We start from the raw sequence: 20,572 nt of genomic DNA, 5'->3' as shown, positions 1-20,572 counted from the left end.
TATTTATGAGTTCCATTATGATCCTCTCCATGGCTTTGCAGATAAGGCTTGTCAAGCTAATATCCTGAGGTGAGGCTAAGATTAAACAGCTGTCCTAACTGTGGGTTTAATTCCTCGTTGAGTTCACACCATCCGGTCCCATGGATGCTGTGTTTTTTGCCTTAGTGAGGGCAGTTCTCACCTGGGCGTTGGAGATGTTTGGGGGGCTACAATCCTCTGGAATAGATATCTCTCCTTTTAGTTTGCACTGAACCTGTCAGCCAGTTTCATGAGGAAACTACAATGGTATCTAAAAAGTGTTTGGACTCAGCATTGCCACAGCCTGGAGACAGTAATTGCACTCATTCCCTGCCTGCAACAGGAGTTTCGATGGTGGGCCGAAGCCTGTCACCACAACACGGGTCTGCCATTCAGTTTACTCACAGCCAGACAGACACTGACAACGGATGCATCAGATTATGCCTGGGGGGCCCATATGGCAGGAAAATGTATTCAGGGCACATGGCCTGTAAACCAGATGCATCTTCACATCAATCAGAAAGAGATGCTAGCTGTTCAAAATGCCCTGACAGCTTTCAAGGACCTGCTTCATCCAGGACAGTTAGTGATAAAGACAGACAACACTACGGTTATGTGGTACATAAGCAGGGCGGTACACATTCCAACCCCCCTCTGCAGACAAGCAATGACCTTATGGGACACAGCATTGCCTTTTCAAGTTCACCTGCAAGCACAATTCCTGCCAGGAAAAACAAATACTCTGGCAGACAAACTAAGCAGAAACCTCATGGATCCCCACGAATGGAAACTGGATCCACAAGTCTTCAGCATGATAACAAGAAAATGGGGATGCCCAGACATAGATCTATTTGCCTCCCCTCACAACTGCCAATTGCAGAGATTTTGCACAAGGATTTATCACAAGCAAGCATGGAAAGTGGACGCCCTTTCCTTCAGCTGGAAAAATCTAACAGTATATGCTTTTCCCCCACTGCCACTCCTTCCCAGGGTACTCCTAAAGGTCAGACAAGAGAAGCCAAATATTATACTGATTGCACCAGACTGGCCACGCCAGCACTGGCACCCAATCCTAAAGAGCTTGTCTCAAGGTCCAGCATGGATTCTGCCTCAAACTTCTCACTTCTGACCCAACAAAACAATCATATCTTGCACAGCCAACTCAGGACCTTAAATCTGGCTGCATGGTGGATAATGGAGCCATTCAGAACACTCCTCTTTCAAAAGCTGTTATGGATGTTATCTTGGAGGCCAGGAGGCCCAGTACCAGAAAATCTTATGCAGAAAAATGGAAGAGATTCTGTGCTTGGAACCAGGAACAAGGCATTGACACGTGTGCACCAACTATCCCTCAGATTTTACAATACCTAACTGAGATGCTAAACAAAGGCCTTTCTTTCTCATCTATTAAGATTCATGCCTCTGCCATTTCAGCCCATTACAATACGGAACCACCTATCTTTTCTCATCCTTTAATAAGGCAGTACCTCAGAGGGGCCAAAAACATTAGGCCTCCAAGGAGAGCACCAATTCCGACCTGGGACCTCAGTTATGTTTTGGAAAAACTCACACTGCCTCCTTTCTAGCCAGCATCAACAGCAGATATAAAATTTTTACCCTGGAAAACAGCTCTGCTCCTATCAATAACCCCTGCAAGGCGAGTCTCAGAGTTACAAGCACTCATGGCTGTGGAACCTTTCATCATTTTTCATCCAGACAGGGTTTCTCTGAGGACAAACCCTACATTTATGCCTAAGGTGGTGTCCAGTGTGGCCCTCAACCAAACCATTCACTTGCCAACCTTTTATCCTAATCCACAGAACAGGGGTGAGAAAATTCTGCATTCTTTGGACATACACAGGCAGTTGCGATTCTACTTGGACAGAACTAAAGCTGTCAGAAAGACAGAACAACTTTTAATGTCATATGCTGCAGGATCACAAGGAAAGGCTGTCTCAAAACTGACTATTTCTAAATGGATAGGCTATTGCATCAGTTTCTGCTATTTTCAACATGGCAAATCAGTGCCTAAGGGCATTAGGCCTCATTCCACCAGAGCAGCAGCCACTTCAGCAGCCTTCCTCAGAGGAGTACCAACCAAAGATATCTTAGAGGCTGCAACTTGGAGTTCAGTGCACACCTTCACAAAGCACTACCACTTACCTCTTTACTCTAAGTCCAGAGGAGGCTTTGCCACTGCAGTTCTGCAGGGCCTCATAGCCTCTCCTAATCCTATTTAGCCCAGCCACCCTTCCTCAGCTTTGAGATTCAACCCAAGAGTAATGACTGCAACAGTGAAACACGATGAACATAGTACAGTTGTGTACCTACCATAAATGTAGATGTATTCACTGTTGCAGTCCAGGTTTACCCCCCCACCCATCCCCCTTTTCTTTGCTGGGACTTATCTGCACTTCTCTATCCTATACAACCTATTTGGTGTATTTGCTTGTAGATGAAGGACATTTTGTTTTGTGCATGCATTTTTATTGGCATATTTTTCAGCCTTCCAGTTTGGGGGCACCTGACATCTGGGGCAAGAAAAACTGAAGAAAATGGCGTCAGCTGCATCTTTTATACCCCTGGCGCACTGACGTCAGGGAAGAGGCGACAGCAACCGACGCCGGACCTAGACTTTGGAATTCTGGCCGACTGCGGGTAGCCTGCCAGCAGGATAACCCAAGAGTAATGACTGCAACAGTGAATACACTCGAACATCTACATTTATGGTAGGTACACAACTGTACTTTCAACAAGAATTAAGTCTGCAGATTACTGCAAGCTTGGTGCAGTCAGTGAATTCTCAAAATGACTTAACCATCTTGCAGGAATGTTTGTCTCAAATAAATAACTGGTGCTATAATAATGGACTCAAACTAATTGCCAAAAAATGCATTACTGTATCCTTTGGGAAGTCATCTACTCCACAAAACTACTAAATTTACAGTACACTTTTAAGAGCTAACAGTTTTTCGGCATTTAGGAACTTACGTAGACAGTGAATTAACTTTCGAACAACATGCATCTGTTTTGTAAGAAATTCCTTGTATATTACAGCTTATAAATAAAGGGATTGTGTCTAGATCTAGGCCTGTCATTGTCCACCTTTACTCAGCCCTTATTAAGCAACAACTGAAATGTCCACAGATATAACTTACTAAAAGGAATACCAGGCCTAAACAGCATGTCCTACACTGAACAACTCAAAGGTCTGTCACTATACTCAGTATCCTACATACTGCTAGGAAAGTGACCTTTGTGTAGCATACAAGGCATCATCCGACCTGTTACATCACATGCTTTTTCTTCATTGTTTAATTTGTTTCTTGAGTGATACTTAAATAAACAGAGTATATCTGTGACCTTGTCTTGCCTGTTTAGACTCGAGGCCTGCAAAAACTACAAACACTGTTGGTGACTCTGCTGGTGAGGAAAGTAATCTCTTATTTTTGTTCGTGAATTGCTTAAACTTATAGAGCTGCTTTCTGTTTTGCCTGTTCCATTTTGTTTTCTGTTTGGAGAAAGTTGCTTGGCCTGGAGTTCTTGTTCTGTGTTGCAGATAGATGCTTAAATTACTTCGGCTGCACATTTCACATGCTTCATTTTCATTGGTTAATTTGTTTCTTGAGTCATACTTCATATTATATTTGTGGTCTTGTGTTTTCTGATTAGTCTCAAGGCCTTCAAACACTACAAGCTGTTTGCCATGTCAGTGCCCTGTATAGATGCACGCATGTAGAAATATTGCTCATTTTCATTATACTGTGAAAGTTTACTGTGATATTTATTTTTTTAAAAAGTTGCATTTTCAAACTGCTGTATGAACTGCTATTCTGCACTGAAATACTTTCTTTCTGGTGTTGCTTAGTTAGTTTTAGACATCTCTTTGTGGTTCCTTAGTTGGATCTAAACTAGTAATTTTATATTAAGGGGATCAAAGTCTGCACTCTTGTGGCAGGAGAGACGGATTTCATGTATGTGAACTGAGAACTGCTGGTGGAAAGCTTATTGTGTGTTTACCTGGTTGGTCTTATGGCAGAGTTAGTGAAAAACCTTTTTTCCTGACTGTAGATAAGCTTCGCATTTGCATGAAGCTGCTCTTCTTACAGCAATGATCACTGGTGCCTTATATATACACTCAATCACCAGAAGTGGAAATTCCCCTATAAAAAAAAAACACTTCATAACTTTACTTCAGTCCAGTATTATTCCCAGGGCAATTAGTTTGCTCGGTGAACAGCATTTACCCATTTAGTTAGAACTGTTTATCCTTTGCAAGTACACATTAGGACCTGCAGCCGTGGATGGGCACTTTCTTGCTATCTCTGTATCCAATTTGGTGGACATGGGTATCCTGAGCCAATGTAGCAGTTGCCTTATGTACGCTGATAACCACTTAATTCTCGAGCAGATGAATACAATATGTGAAAGATGTAATTACACATTTGACACTGGAGGCTAGAATCTCACATACAGACACAAAAAGCAACAGACAGGTTGTCAGCGACTTTCACACATCACTTACCGCACCCACGAAGGACCACACACATACCCACATATGCAGAGGTGCTCACATGTAACTTACTCAAACCTCAAAGGCCTTTTGGGCACAGTCCTTAGAACCTCGCATGCACACAGACATGACAATTCCCATCACAATACATAAAGCCATATCTCATTGTTCCTCAACTTCCAGTTCCATAAGATGAAACACTCCATAATCCAGTATTCTGGTCATAGGAGACTTCATTGTGAGACACACTGATGTTCCTTTTACAAGCTAGATAGCTAAGGAGAGGGTTACATTTAGTTGCCCCTCAGGGGCCAGGATCCATCAGATCATGAAAGCACTCGGGTCACTTACCGCCAAGTATCAGTATGACTCAGACATAGTCCATGTGGGTGTGAATGACCTGAGATGTCCTTCCTTGGACTGTACAAAGAGAGACATGGTTGAGCTCTCAGAATATTTGTCATGGAATGTATAAGCCTAGCACTGACTAGCATTCTACCACCTTCAAGTATGATGCCACAATACCAGCAGAAAATGATCGACTTTAGCAGTTGGCTTATATACTGGTGTCATTCCAAAGGGTCCAGTACTTGTCAGCCTGGGAGGACATGGTTGACGAGCCATGCTGCTTTGCGAGGGATGGGCTTCACCTGTCACTTCTCAGTTTTTGGATAAAGGCCAAAGCATTATCCACCCCTTACAGTACCTTTTTTAGGCATTGTCAAACAGACAAACCTTCCAACATAACAAAAGCTACTCAGGACAAGCTAAAGGTGTTACTGCTCAGTGCTAGGAGCCTCAACAAGAAACTGCATTCCCAAGAAGCTCTCCTCACCCTGGGGAATGCTGATGTCTGTGCAGTTACTAAAACCCAGTTCAAAGCCACAGAAAGCACTCTGGCAGAACATGGCTAGAAACCATTGCCATATTCTTGCTAGCTACAGGTCCCCCACTATGAACCTGGAAACCCATACATCTTACCTGAACTTACCAGAATCACTCACCTTGTAGCCCAGTAATCATACTCATGGGAGATTTTGACTATCTCTCCATTAATTGGGAGGTGAACATGACCATTAACATGCAGGCCCAAAGATCTTTTTGACTTTGTAAATTCAAATGCCCTGGAGCAGCTGGCCTGCACTCCCACTAGGGGAACAAATATCCTTGATCTGGTACTCACAAATATGGGAGAGCACAGCACGCTCCACCCCCACCCCCACCCCATGTGATGTCCTCCCTGGTAAGATCAGATCACAAAGTGGTCTTCCTTGAAATAAAGGTAAAACTAGTCCCCCCCCACCTAACCCAAAAAACTTTTAAGAACTTTTCTAATGTAAATTGCCCCCTATTAAGGGGTAGCAGAGGTAGGTTCCAAGCTTCCCCAAATCCAGAAAACATAGAAACCTATGCAGAGGTGTGCACAAAAGCCCTGTATGACCATATAAAGGCATAAAGATGTCAGTACCAGACCAAAATAAACCCAGGTCAAACCAACAAAAACAAGCCACTCTGGACAGCTACAAAAGAAAGAAAATCCTGTCAAGAAGAGGGAATGTACACAACCGAATAAAAATGCTGTCAGTCTACACGAGCAAACCAGGAAACTAATCAAGTCTCTGAAAGCAGACTTTGAGGTAAAAGTAGCCTCCAAAGCTGAGTATAACTATAAGACATATTTCAGTCATGTCTGCAATCTTAAGGGTAACACCCAACAATGTGGGGAATTAGTTTTAGATGGTATCAGCTATACTCAGCCAGAAAATATAGCAAGTCTGCTAGCTGACAAATCCCCCCCCCCCAGTTCTCCACCAAGACATACCATCCACCACTTTGTTGCCAATCATCACCAAAAAAAAACAGGTTGCCACTGCACTCTCTAAGGTTATAAACACTGTAGTATATCAGGTTGCCTCTTAAACAGCTTAAATCAGGACTTATCAGGCCCATTAGGATCTCAGTTTAACCACAGCCTCTGGACTGACTTTGACTCCGATATAGTGGAGGACAGCAACAGTCATCCCTCTACATAAAGGGGGACCATCTACTGACTCGGGAAATTACAAACCTATACATTTAACTAGTCTTGTGTTAGGCAATGGAAGGAATAATCATGGGCCTGATAAATGATGACATAGGAAACCTCCAAACACTGGACCTGACCCAGTTGGTCTTTGTCAAGGGCAGGTTATGCCTACTGAATCTGGCGGATTTCTTTGAGAACGTCACTAAGGCCACGGGTGAAAGTAAAACAGTACATACCACCTAACTTGACCTGGCCAAGGCATTTGACACAATTCTCCACTCAGATATAAATAAACTCATAGACCTGGGCATAAATCCCTAGGTCACCAGATGGATAGCTAGTTGGCTCATGGACAGGACACATGATTAAAGTGGGTGAATCCAGATCCAGCAAGAGGCTATTTATTAGTGGTGTGCCACAGGTCTCAATGCTGAGACCACTCCTGTTTGGAATATATTTCTGCGAAGTAAAGGTTAATGTTTAAGACCTCTGGATGACAAAGTTTGCCGATGACTGCAAGCTGGGGGCAATCATTAAATTCCCAAGTGATGTAGATATCCTTCAGGGTGGTCTAGATCAGCCAAATGATTGCTGGCAGAGCCATGGCCTAAAAGGAAATGTAAATAAAATGCATCATCATACCCCTTTGGGAAGTCTAATAATACTTCACCAATAACACAGTTAATGGAAGCGGAATAACAAATAAAGCGAATATTATTATAATTAAGTTCTATGTATTCGCTTTATTTGTTATGTTATTCACCTATTAAATACCTTTGACTTTACAACAACACTGGACTGAAGAGTCTGTTTGGTTTGACTGTGACATTTGTGGGACAGCCTTCATTGGGTTCTGTAACGGGAATTTTCGGTATTACAAGTCAAATAATACTGCAAATTACAACATCAATAGCACACCCCTAAGAGTAGACTCAAGAGTTGAGAGATCTAGGTACACAAAAAGTAGCCGGAATTTTGACCACCATATGTCCACAGTGGTGAGTAAGTCCTTCTATGTGGTACAACTTATAAATAAAGGTATGGCATCCATAGCTAAGGAAATTATAATCCCACTGTACCCTGCTCTCATTAGACCAGTAATCGAGAATAGTGCACCATTTGGCATGTATTTGTCTAAGCACTTAAAGCAGCTGGAGTGACCTCAAATGTTCCTCACAAAAAAATACAGCGTGTAATCAACATGCCTATGCTGATAGACTAAAAGCCCTGTCACTTTGTCTCCTACCAACTAGTAAGGGATGACCTATGCCTGACCTACAGGGCACTCAGAAATCCAGCTCTGACAGAGCTGCTACTCATCCAAAAGTCAAACAGTATGAGGATCACCTGATCTGGGGATGTAGACTTAGTCAGCCGCTCAAACAAAACATACTGGAGAGACAGATGTGCGTCTCAGAGATGGTCCTTTCTTTGGAACGGGCTTCCTAGTCACATTAAGCAGAGACCTTCTCTGGCTCTCTTCATAGGTAGGTACTAGGTTGTTGGCCCTAGGGCCTATACAAGCCTAGCCATAACGATTCCCTGGCTATTGCTTCCCACAAATATTTACTTTCCTGGACCCCTGTCTAGCAGGGCTACTGATTTGATCCCCGGGGTGAATTACCTGTCTCCCATCCAATCGTCAAGGTTCCTCTTGAAGAGGGCCATTGAGGCACTCTGTCTGACATGTTTGGGCAGCCTATTCCAGAGTATGGGGAGTCTCTGGGTCAGGAACCTATCCCTCCAGCATGTTCTATTCATCGTGATGACAAGGTTAAGATCCCTTGAGCGTGTGGCTCAGAGGGATTGGGATTTCTTTGTGTAGCATGTTCAACAACTCTGGGTTTGACATGGCCTTGTATGTTAGGCAGAGATTGCTTCTGAGTAGGCAATATGCGACAGAGTATAGCTGGAGTTTCTTTAGATGGTCAGCATAAGGAATCTGCTTTAGGCATGTGATTCTTTTTCTGAGGTATTTCTGCGGCCTTTCTAGTTGTTGCAGATGTCTTGTGAGGTAAATACCAAACGGGACATTGTATTCTATAATGGGTCTAATGAGGGATGAGTACAGAGGGACAATGACCTCTTTTTTTTCTGGATGAAAAGCCCTTAGTGATGAGGTGTGCCACGTAGAAGGATTTTCTAACTGTTGAGGCTATGTTGGTTATCAAAGGTGAGACCACTGTCTACCTGTGTCCCTAGTTCTCTTATCACACTTTTGTTGTTTAGTGTACTGTCACCTATGTGGTAGTTCACAGGTACGTGGTTTTTCCCAAAGGGGACAACTATACATTTTTTGGCATTTAGCTTGAGCCCATGGCTCTGGCACCAGGCATCTGTTTTGGTAAGGCCCTTTTGTAGTATATCCACATCATTTGTGGATTCAGTAATGGCTCCCAGCTTGCAGTCATCTGAGAACTTTGTAAGCCAGAGTCCCTTAGTGTTGGCTTGTACTTCAGAGAAGTAGATGCCAAACAAGAGTGGTCCCAGGACAGAACCTTGTGGTACACCATTTGATACTTGTCTAGAGCTGGATTTGGAGTCTGCTACTTTTACAGTGTGGGTTCTGTTAGTAGGCCAGTTTGCAACCCATTGAGTGACACAGGGAGTAATGCCCAGCTTAGTAAGTTTATCTGTAATTCCAGAGTGGAGGGTAGTGTTGAAAGCCTTGGCAAGGTTCAGGTAGGCTGTGTGAACCACCTTACCCTCATCCACAGCTCTGGAGACTGATTCGAAGAAGTTGATCAGGTTCAGGAGACAAGATCAGCCCTTCACGAACCCAAACTCAGTGGGGTTCAGTGTTTGAAGGTTGCCAATGTTTTTGTGTATTAGTTCCATGATAATACGTTCCATGGCCTTGCAGATCAGGCTCGTCTGACTGATGGGACGGCAGTTCCTGGGATCCAAGGTGGATCCCCCCTTCTCAGTGGGGTTCAGTGTTTGAAGGTTGCCAATGTTTTTGTGTATTAGTTCCATGATAATACGTTCCATGGCCTTGCAGATCAGGCTCGTCTGACTGATGGGACGGTAGTTCCTGGGATCCAAGGTGGATCCCCCCTTGTGGAGTGGGATGACGGTAGCTGTACACCACTCCTTGGGCATGAAGCCTGAGGTGAGGCTATGATTAAACATGACACATAGGTGAGGTGCCAGTTCATTTTGTAGTTCATGCAGTACACAGCCCAGGATCTCGTCTGCTCCCATGGATGCTGTATTCCTGGCTTTGGAGAGTGTTTTTTTTACCTGAGTGGCCGTGATTACCGGAATTTGGCATTCTTTCAGAATTGAGATAGGCCGTTTAGGGGGTGAGGGGGGGGTGAAGTTGGCACTGAATCTATCTGCCAGGATATTGGCAATATTCTTGGGATCAGTACATCTAGTGCCATTCTGCTGTAGCTCAGAGCAGATCTGAGTATTGCTATTTAGATTCTTGACATAGCTGTAGAATGCCTTGTGGTTGTCTTTGGAATCTTTGGCAGTTTTGTTTTCATAACTAGCTTTGGAAGATTTTATGAGGGATCTCAGCTTTCTACTGAGGCTGGTGAGGGAGGTTTTTGAATCCTGGGTTCTTCCTCTTTTCTGTAACAGTTTCCTCCTTCTGTTGTGCAGCTTGTTTATGGCAGGGGACTATCAGATTGGCTTCCTTTTTTTTTAGAGGACAGCGTCTTGGTTCTGTTTGGTATGGCTCGGTCCATGCATGAGTGAATGTGCTCGTACAGCACCTTAGTGTAGGATTCAGCAGTTGAACTTCCAGTTCCCATCTGCATGGGTGTCATGATGTTTGCTGCTTCTGACTTGAGAAGCATGAAGTTGGTTTTGGAGAAGTTTTTTACAGAAGTTTCCTTAAAGGGGGATGGATATCAAGGGTGATTAGCTTATGGTCTGATCTGACCAACGAGGGGGTGACCACTGGTTTGGAATATCGATCTCCCATGTTGGTAATGACCAGGTCTAGAATATTGGTACCCCTGGTTGGGACTATGAATTAGTTGCTTTAGGGCATTGGAATTTATGAATTCCAAGAACCGTTGAGCAAGAGTGTTGGTACAGGAGTAGTTTTCCCAGTTAATGGCAGAGTAGTTGACATTACCTAGTATTAGGGTGTTTGGTTGTATCTTAATATTTTCCAGTATGTTTAGAAAGGTGTAGTGAGAGTCTTGGGGCTACAGTTTGTATTGCAGGTCTTGCCTAGTGTTAGTTGCACCTGGAGAATTTCAGATGCATTGTGTTGGGTAACAAGCCTGGAGATGCGAATATCCTTGGTGAATATGGAAACTCCTCCACCTTTAGTGTTTTGGTCCTGGTTTGGTGGCCGAAAAGTGTGGTATGAGTTGTAGCCTGGTATTGCAGGGGTGCTCTTTGGAGCTTTGAACCAGGCCTCAGTTACTGCACAGGTATCGATGTTCCCCATTTTTAGGAGATCCCCGAGAGAATGCATCTTGAGGTTTAGACTTCTAGCATTACCTTCAGATTTTGCTTGCTTGTACCCATTACAGTGGTAGTTTTGTCCTTTGAACCTTGCCTAAAAAAGTCACTATAGGGGTGGCAAGAGCCTTAGCCAGTAACCTGAATCCCAGGGGCGACAGGAGCAAACCATCTCTTGCAAAGCATTGTGGTTTGTCGATCATGTCGTCCCAGGCAGACAGATACTGGATCCCCTTTGAATGACACGAGAAGCTTAGCCAATTATTGAAGTCAGTCATTTTGTCCTTATACTGTGGTATCATTCTGGGCAATGGTAGGATGCTACTCAGGGCTAGCGTCATACCTACCTGGGCTACATGATCTGAGTGCTCTTCCATGTAGTCCAGGGAGATATGTCTCAAGTTATTCACTCCAGCATGGACAATGACTGAGTCATATTTGTACCTGTTGTGGAGTGATTTGAGTGCATGCGTTATGTGGTGGATCCTGGCACCCAACAGGCAACTAACTGTAATTTTCTCCTTGTTCAGCCTGGTGAGTGGGACATCATTGTGCCTGACTATAGACTCACCTATGACTAAAGTGTTGGGTACGTTGACTAGCCTTAGGGGCTGCTGTTGGGTGGCACACTGGTGTTGTGAGCTGTGTGACGCTGTGGTTGTGTTTGGGGGTGGTGTTTGTTTACATTTCAGCTTCAGCGGTCCTTGTTGCTTGGGCAGGTTAATGTTAAGAGCCTCCGCATATGTGGGTTTTGTATGGCTATGTGTGGGTTTTGGTGGTGTGGGTTTTGAAGGACTATGTTGTTTGAGGTGTTGTGTGGGTGTTGACCTTCTCCTCTTGACTGTCTAGCACAATCTTGGCTAGAGAGAGCTTTACTTAAAGTTTGGCTATGTAAGTCCATCTCTCGCAGGTTGTAGTGTTTGGTGGTAGGAGGATAGGGTTGTCTGTGTACATGGGGCAATTGCTGCATTGCCCCAGTATGCCCAGATTCACCAGGTGGACAGGAGAAATCACCAGAAGATGACCCTTGTTCATGCCTGGTTATGTTCTTTCTTTGTGTAGTACAAGAGTTGTTTTCCCTTACTTTTTGGCAAGGTACTTGCAGTTGTAGGTTCTCTAGTGCCTACAACTAGTTTCTCCTTATTACCAAGGAGAGGTGAGTGCTTGTGACAAATTAAGGCTTCCTAGTGCTTTTTACCAAGTTTTAGAGCAAGTGCTAGTCACAGGTATATAGATTTTAGTGCTACTGCTAATAAACTAGCTAGTTCTAAGGGAGAATTCGACAAGCAGACTTTCTGGCACCGGGAATGGTTTAACCTTAGCCCCGCGGTGCGCAAATGCGTGCAAACATGCATATTTATGCCACAAAGTAGAATGGGATAGAAATCGGCCCAAAATGGCCAATAAAATTGCAATTTCAGAGCTGGAAACCACTCCTCTAGTATTAGATAGGCAGTAAATGCTCCCACTCTCACTGGTAAGCAGTGGGACCTCCCTCTACCACAGCAAGGGTCTAGATAGCTCTGAACACTGAAACTAAAGTCCTGAAACTAGCAAAGCCTGTAAACTGGACTATTCTAGTTAGAAAAGGCGGGAAATTAGCAAACAAGATAGAATTTTTTTTTTGGTTAAATCAGGCTGAACAATGCAGTTGTACAGTAAATAAGCACAGAAACGCTAATGCACTTGAGTGTATAGCCCAGAACAGTAAACTCAATTAAAACTTTGCAAAATTATTAATTTGAAAATTTAAACTTTTTAAATAAAGCAAGGCAACTGCACAACTGGAAAACGATTTACATGCAGAAATATAGTAAAATAAGTAGGTAGTCTACTTTTTAAGCTTTCTGAGACGTGCAGGTCATAAAAACAACCAATATCAGCAAAAATTAGAAAATTCAGCAAAAAGTACTTGCAGTTAGCACAAAAACTCTCTTTCTCGTTTCTGGTGCTGTAGTAGTCTGAAGGACGCCCAAACAAGATCTGCTGATCTAAAACAAGCTCAAACACGTGCAAATGCGCATATTTATGCCAAAAAGTTGAAAGGGATAGAAATCAGCCCAAAATGTCCAATAAAATTGCAATTTCAGAGCTGGAAACCACTAGTGTTAGATAGGCAGTACAATGCTCCCACTGTCACTGGTAAGCAGTAGTACCTCCCTCTATCACAGCAAGGTCTGGATAGCTCGGAACACTGAAACTAAAGTCCTGAAACCAGCAAAGGCTGGAAACTGGATTATTCTAGTTAGAAAAGATGGGAAACTAGCAAACAATATAGAATTTATTTTTTTTTTGGTTAAATCAGGATAAACAATGCAGTAAATAAGCAGAGAAAGGCTAATGCACTTGAGTGTATAGTCCAGAACAGTAAAATTCAATTAAAACTTTGCAAAATTCCCATTCGGATCAATGGAAGGAGAATTGAAAATTCACACTTGGAGTAGTGTCTTCATCCCTTATGAACTGGGGCAGTCTGTAAAATACTCAAGGCATAGGCACAACGCATTTCATCCTCTTGCCCTTAGGGGCCAATATTGGGTCATATTGGCTAGGCTTGTAAGGGCTCTTAAGCCGTTAGGTTCATTGGAGATTACTAGGCTATGATTTATTGTGCATCAGCAAGTCAAATGGCATCAGGAGTACTTGGTCTAGGGATCTAAACCTCTTCAGCAACATCAACAGAGTGGTTTGGAGGGGTCATTATATACTGCAGAGGATACTGCTGCTGGGGAACAAACTTCCCATCCACATAAAACAAATTTTATCCCTGTCCATTTTCAAGCTCACTTTAGATCTGTGTATGGGAAACAGATAATTTACCCCAGGACTGCCCTTTGTACTACTGATGGACAGAGACATGTCTTAAATGCTTTATCCCATGCATGGCTCCCTTCAAATTATCTATTTTATGATCCTAGTTATTCTTATTAGGAGTAATGTATAAATACCAACTGTGGTATGGGTAAGGCCAATGTATAACTACATGGGATAGGTTATTTCGAGCAAAAAGAAATTGGCTTGGTTTAAAATGGCCCTCTAGGGCAGCTAACCTAGTACTTGCCTGTGAACCTATAAAAAGAAAGGTGCATGTCAAATAAGTAAAAAAAAAAAAAAAAAAAAATGCCTGGAATCAGCAGCCCGACATTCCTCATTACGTCAGTTAACTTTGTCAAACTTATTGTATATAATATTGTATATCAATCTGCAGTAGCTGCTGTGTCTGTATGTGAACATAAAAGTCAAATGTATCACCTTGTGTGTACTTAATACTACATGAAACAATATTAATACATATTTGAAATGTATATAAAATAATCAGTAATTATAACCTAACTTGCATATCTCTGTCTTATAAGTTGAAGTTACAGAATTAAGGTTATATATCATTATTACTATCCAGATACATGAAAGGGGTATCCCCCCATTATAGTGAAATAAATGTTTTAGCAAAGGTGTAGCCTCATGGCTTGATGTCTTGTAATATAATATCTGTTTCTGTGGAAGTAATGTTACACATTGATTTGAAAAATGGAAAGCAGCTTGCTTAAAAATGAATTAACTTTAAACACAAAGAGCCATGTTTACATTGGGTTGCTCATCAAGAGAAATGGCCAATTAACCATATTTCTTCTGTAAGGCATAGTAACGTTAGACCTTAAACAGCAATCTAATCTTAAGTAATTCAGACCAGCAGTTTTAAGCTGTAAAATACTTTTCGGAATACTTTAATGCTTCTAAATGTTCATTGTCACAAAGTATTCTAATTCTAAAAGTAATTCAGTTTAGCACTGTTAAGCTGTAAGTGTTTTTTCTGTATACGTCAAGGTTTTAAGATACTTGTAAAAACAGCCCTTAATATAATGTGCATTTAAATAATAATGGAGGAAACAAAGGATTTCACTCCGATGGCTGTGTAGGTTTAAAACATAGCCTTTAACTATAACTTTAGAAAGATTCGGCACTTTTAATGTTGTTTTCTTTAAAGGACAAACTCCAGCAGCTTGGACACTTCCCTTGGTAATCTGAAACCAGATTTACCAACAGCTGTTAAGTATCCGAGCTGTACAAAGATAAAAAAGACTTTAACCAGGTATATAATCAAAATGAATGTTAACTTTTAATCACAATTTGCGACTATTTAGAAATTACATTGTAAAATAAGAATGTACAACCAAATTTTCATATGCAGACAAAAATCTGACTAAATACTAGTAATGGGTCATAGGCTGTGAGATCAGAGGCAGTTCTGTAGTGCTAAAAGCTGGATAATAGTTCTATTTTATTAAGTAGAGTATTTGTATTTAATGTGCAAGTTTAAGTACTTCATAGGTTGGTACTAGGCTATCGGCCCTAGGGCCTATACTAGCCTAACCATAACAATTCCCTGGCTAGTTCTTCCCACAATATTTACTTCCCTGGACCCCTGTCTAGCAGGGTGACTGACGTGATCCTTGGGGTGAATTTCCTATCTCCCTTCCAATTGTCAAGGTTCCTTTTGAAGAGGGTCAAAGAGGCGCTCTGCTTCACATGTATGGGCAATCTATTCCACAGTCTGGGGAGTCTCTGGGTCAAGAACCTATCCCTCCAGCATGTATTCTTCATTGTGATGACAAGGTTTGGATCCCTAGAGCGTGTGGCTCTGAGAGATTGGGATTTCTTTAAGTGTAGCATGTCCAAGAGCTGTGGGTTTGACATGGCCTTGTATGTTAAGCAGAGATTGCCTCTGAGTAGACTATATGCGACAGCTGGAGTTTTTTTAGACTGTCAGCATAGGGCATCTGCTTTAGGCCTGTGATTCTTTTAGTGAAGTATTTCTGCAGCCTTTCCAATTGTTACAGATGTCTTGAGAAGTACATACCAAACGGGGAGTTGTATTCTATAATGGGTCTAATGAGCGATGAGTACAGTGGGACAATGACCTCCTGTTTTGTGGATGAAAAGCCCTTAGTGATGAGGTGTGCCATGTAGAAGGATTTCCTGGCTGTTGTGGCGATGTGGTTATCGAAAGTGAGACCACTGTCACAGCCCAAATGTAGTCCCTTGTACCATAAGTTATGCAGTGGAGTTTCTCACAGGTGGGAGAAATCATGATGGTCAACCCAGTCAAAGTGCAATGGAAGAATCTTGGCCTTTGAAAACGACCTTCTTGATTATGGTATTACTCCTGCCAGGTAAAGCGCACCTATGTATTGAAAAGGCGACTATTTTCCAATATTAAAATTCTGAAGAGATTGAGATTAAGTTTAGCACCTACTTGGAGATGCACCATTTTGTTGATGTTTTATCGTCATTCCTGCTTAACAGCACCATCAGGTATAAGCAGGTAGGTGTATACAGGAGTTACCTGATGTGTACCCCTTAGTGTGTTAATTAATAAGAAAAGACTTTGATGCCTTGCTGGCCTTAGGTAAATGGAGCTCTGGGAGGAGGACTCTTGTGACCCCTGTCTCCACACCACCTTCATGTCATTTGTCAATGCTACTTCCCTCACTGCCTCTAGCATATAAGCCGCTAGCCCCTTTGCACCCCAAGACCGTGACTTGGTGAATGTCATGGCTGCACTGCCACATTTCCAAGAGCCCCTATTCTACACTCCTCAGAAATTTTACAGTAATCTTTCCTCTCCTCTTCCAGCATGTACATTATGTACCATGCCTAATTGTTTTGCAGCCTTTGAACTTTCTGCACATAGTACTTTAGTTTAACATTTCATCCAAAAGACTGCAATATCTCCTTATGCTCCATTTTTAAAACAAAGCTTTATTTTTTATAAGACTAAAATTTATAGTCCTCCGACCTTTCAGCATCGAAAGAAGCAGAGGTATGGGTGAGGTGAAAGGGGAAGCTATCTCAAGAACAAGGTCGTAGTGGAGCGATCTGCAGATGGTCAGGGAGTACAATGCTGGCATTCAGAATTGAAGCTGATGTTGTATTTGTGATCATGGTACATTACCTGTAGCAAACTGTTTGCTGCAGTGTGAGTGCAGAAAAGATTTTCTTTTTCTGAGAGGACTTTTGTTTAGAGATAAATACTAGTCTAGCTGCCCTTATGGGCCATTTTAAGCCTAGCTAATTTCCCTCAGTGAGAATGAAATCCTGTACCTCTTGTGTTTAAGGTATTAATTTTAACCATTATTCCAACCTCCAACTTAAAGTTGAGGTGGACAGCAGATGGGGAAATTGCATAGGAGGGAGGCAAGATTCGTGAATTGCACATGGTGCCAGAAAATCTGGCTACAGTCCTGAAAAGTAGTCAATTTAGCTTGATGTACTTTTAAGTACATCACAGCCATGTCTTACTTTCTCAGTAGGAAAGTACTAAAGGAAGATTGGCTTAATATTAAAGGTTTGCCTTTATTTTTAGTCTGATTTGCAAGTTTGACTGCGGTGAGGCAAAGTCTGGAACTTTTTCAATGTAGACTTATAACACACACTGACATTCGGTGTAAGATAGACCAACAGGGACTGGAGTTATGTGTGCATGTCTGAGTGAGGAAGATATGAAAGCAGTGTTTCACAGAAAGGGTGGTAGATGTAATTACACTACTTTAATAAACACGTTTTGCTCTCATGTGACATGTATGAAACACGTATTGTTTGCCTTTATTGGTGTAAAAAAGCTTGGCTAATTCACATCTAGCTACTGTGGAGTGTCATACCTCTGCTAGCTATATACATCTTAACATTCCTGAGCATTTTCTTAAAAAAAAGTTAATAGTATAAGCAAAACAAATGAACATGTTTTGTAAGCAGTAAATGATATTAAAATGTCACGATTCTTGCAGTCTGCAGCCATATTAGATTTCTGAGCAATTTCTGAAAAAAAGGTAAAAGCTTATACCAAACACATCTATAGCTTGTGGGCAAATGTTATTAAAAAATAATATAACACCTCTAGCAACCTAAAAAAATCTTGGATTCTTAAACAGTTTCTGAAAAAAATGTTAAAAACATCAGCCAAAAATGTACATATCTTTGGTTGTGGTCGAAAAGGGTCTTCAGATCAGCCCATAGACATGGTTACCAAGTAGTGAATCAATAATAAACAGTAAATATTATTACAGAGTGGAAGTCTTGTTTTACAGTAATAATAAAATACTGACAACATGATTCTCAGCTTCTTAGCTCATTTCAGAGACATAAGCCCAATATAATGAAGGACAAAGACTGAGAAGCAGGGTCATTGTTTGGAGTAGTGCATTTATTCACATAATAACAACATAATAGGTTTACAATGAATGTGTTTTTGAAAAAAAAATGAAACTGGCTTTATTTAATGACTGTAATCTCCAGTGATTTGTTGGGATTCACAAATTTTATGGGGGTACAAGTCAGAAATGGAATGAAATAAGGGACATTTAACAAAATCTGAGACTGTTGATACCTGTGATTCACAATCTTTACACCACCACTTCTTCTTTTGGCTTTTCCCGGTTAGGGGTCACCACAGCAGATTGCCTGTCTGCTCATGATTGGCAGTGGGGTTTTACGGTAGAGTATCCAATCCACCTACAGCATGTCTTTGGGATGTGGGAGGAAACTGGAGGAAACCCAAGCGACCACAGGGAGGACATGCAGACTCCACACAGAAGGCACCCCAGCCGAGGATCGAACCGGAGAATCTCTTGCTGTGAGGCGGCAACACTAACCACTGCACCACCACGGCCACCCATAATCTTTACACCACTACTGTATGTTATAAAAACAAACATCTCAAATTAAAATTTTCTCTGCATTTTGGCAAATGTTTTTGAAAACTATACAACTTGGATATACTGTCAACATCACTTTCAGCCAAAACTTTAGCTTCCAGTAAGCATCACTTACAGAAGACTTCTTTGAAATGAATAATTACTCAAACTGTATTTCCAGTGCATAGTGTTTCCATTAATATGTTAAAGAAGTAGTGCTAAACAACACATTTCTCTGGGAACCATTCCACTCCCCTCAAGTCAACAGCCTTTCCATATCTTCCTTTAGAGAACATATTTTATAAATAGAAATCATGCGATTTGTTTTAGGAACACAGTTTGGAAAACAGAACTCAAGTGTTCTAGTAGCATATGCCAAAAAAGTATGGAGGTGGAGTGCTTTATTAGACATTTACATAAAACTATTGTTATCTCTCAGTGGTGGCAGGAGAACAAGCAAGCAGCAGTCTTAAGGCAGAGAATCAATCTTGATCTGGACTCCTCCACTTTCAGGCAATCATTCTACTCACATGAGCACTGTCAGCTAAGGCATCTATAGCAGTCTGATAATTGCAGACAGGTTTGCTTATCAGTCAGTATTTGTAATTATGCAAAATAAAGTTAAATAATCATTGCCTAAATTATTTTTACCCGAGTTATGCTGAAATATATCATATTACTGAAAGAAAGAATGACTTGCCTTCTGGGAAACAGTATTTGTTATGCTGATCACTAAGGGAAGTGATGTATCAATTTATCAGCTTAATACTTATACCTGACAAGTTTCTGCAGAGCCCAAAAACCTCTTGCTGCCATACTCATTCAAAATTGGGGGAAAAAACTCGTTAGCAAGTAAAATCCCCACACCGTGCCAACAAAAAAGTTATTGGTGTGATATGACTAACACTTTCTGCTGAATACTGCTGCCGTCTTTGAACCGAAGATCAACAGAGTGGAGAGTTTAAACTTTTGTCTCGAGTACTGAGGCCTATGGACTGTGGTGGTGACAAAGGAATCAAATCAACTGGGGTGGAGGTACACCTCTTTACTACCAGAATAGGAATGTGGGAGGGACAGTGCATTCTCACATTCTGCCAGTACTAGTAACACTGTAAAACCAGGAAAGACTGAAGAAAGTGTTTGTGTGTGATAGTGGTGTTCGGGGGGGGGGGGGGGGAGCAGCGGGTTCAGGGTAGGAGTAGAAGAGTGTTAATATGCCTAAAATGACCATTCATATTTTCAGAAGCTTTATTTCTGTTGTGCCTGCGCAAGCATGGTTACATACATCACTTGTATAATTAAAAAGCAATAAAAATTAAATTAAACCATAAAATATATCTCTAAGATAGTGTTGGCCCAACTGCCAAATTCACTTTATCCGTAATGTCTGCCATGCTTTCAGGTTTTGATTGAAAACTTTCTTACCTGGATGAAGTGCAGTAGTAGTTTGATTACCAGTCGTCACATTTAAATTGCAAAATGTACTATCACTTAAAAACAGCTCGATACTTTGTTAGTAGAGCTGACATAAAAAGTGGAATATCTTCATACCAGTGCCTACAGCAAAATTTGCATAAATTAACGCAGTCAGACTGAGTTGTAAAATAGTTCAGAAGCAGTCTATGGAGAGTTTACAGCGATGTTTGCTGCCCTGGAAGAAAAAAAAACTAAAGTAATTGATTTAATTTTGGATTATTATATTTCTTGAGCAGACATTGAGGGGAAAAACAGAAAATTCTATTTTCTGACTTTTTTTTTTTTTTTTTTTTTTTTTTAGTGAATGTGTTGTTGATATTTTGCATACAAATATTTCAAGCATGGGCATTAATGCCCTACTAGCTAAGCTTCTCCTAAGTGTCAAGGCTGTTCTTAAAAATGTCTAAAGTAATACTTGCTTTA

At 41.5% G+C, this 20,572-nt stretch overlaps 1 protein-coding gene and 1 non-coding gene across 2 annotated transcripts in view; one reads left to right on the top strand and one right to left on the bottom strand.

Moving 5' to 3' along the window:
- The window catches only part of NCKIPSD (NCK interacting protein with SH3 domain), a 1,945,114-nt gene that overhangs the window by 1,714,764 nt on the left and 209,778 nt on the right, over positions 1–20,572 (top strand). The window lies entirely within an intron of this gene.
- Positions 15,998–16,161, bottom strand: LOC122807873. Its single transcript, XR_006365737.1, has one exon. It is a non-coding gene; the product is annotated as a U1 spliceosomal RNA (small nuclear RNA).

Source organism: Protopterus annectens, chromosome 7.part1 (assembly GCF_019279795.1).
Source record: "Protopterus annectens isolate FY-2018-M chromosome 7.part1, PAN1.0, whole genome shotgun sequence".
In the NCBI taxonomy this organism is placed as follows: domain Eukaryota; kingdom Metazoa; phylum Chordata; order Ceratodontiformes; family Protopteridae; genus Protopterus; species Protopterus annectens.
The sequence above is the reverse complement of the archived record's forward strand: the minus strand, read 5'-3'. Positions and strand labels throughout refer to the sequence as shown.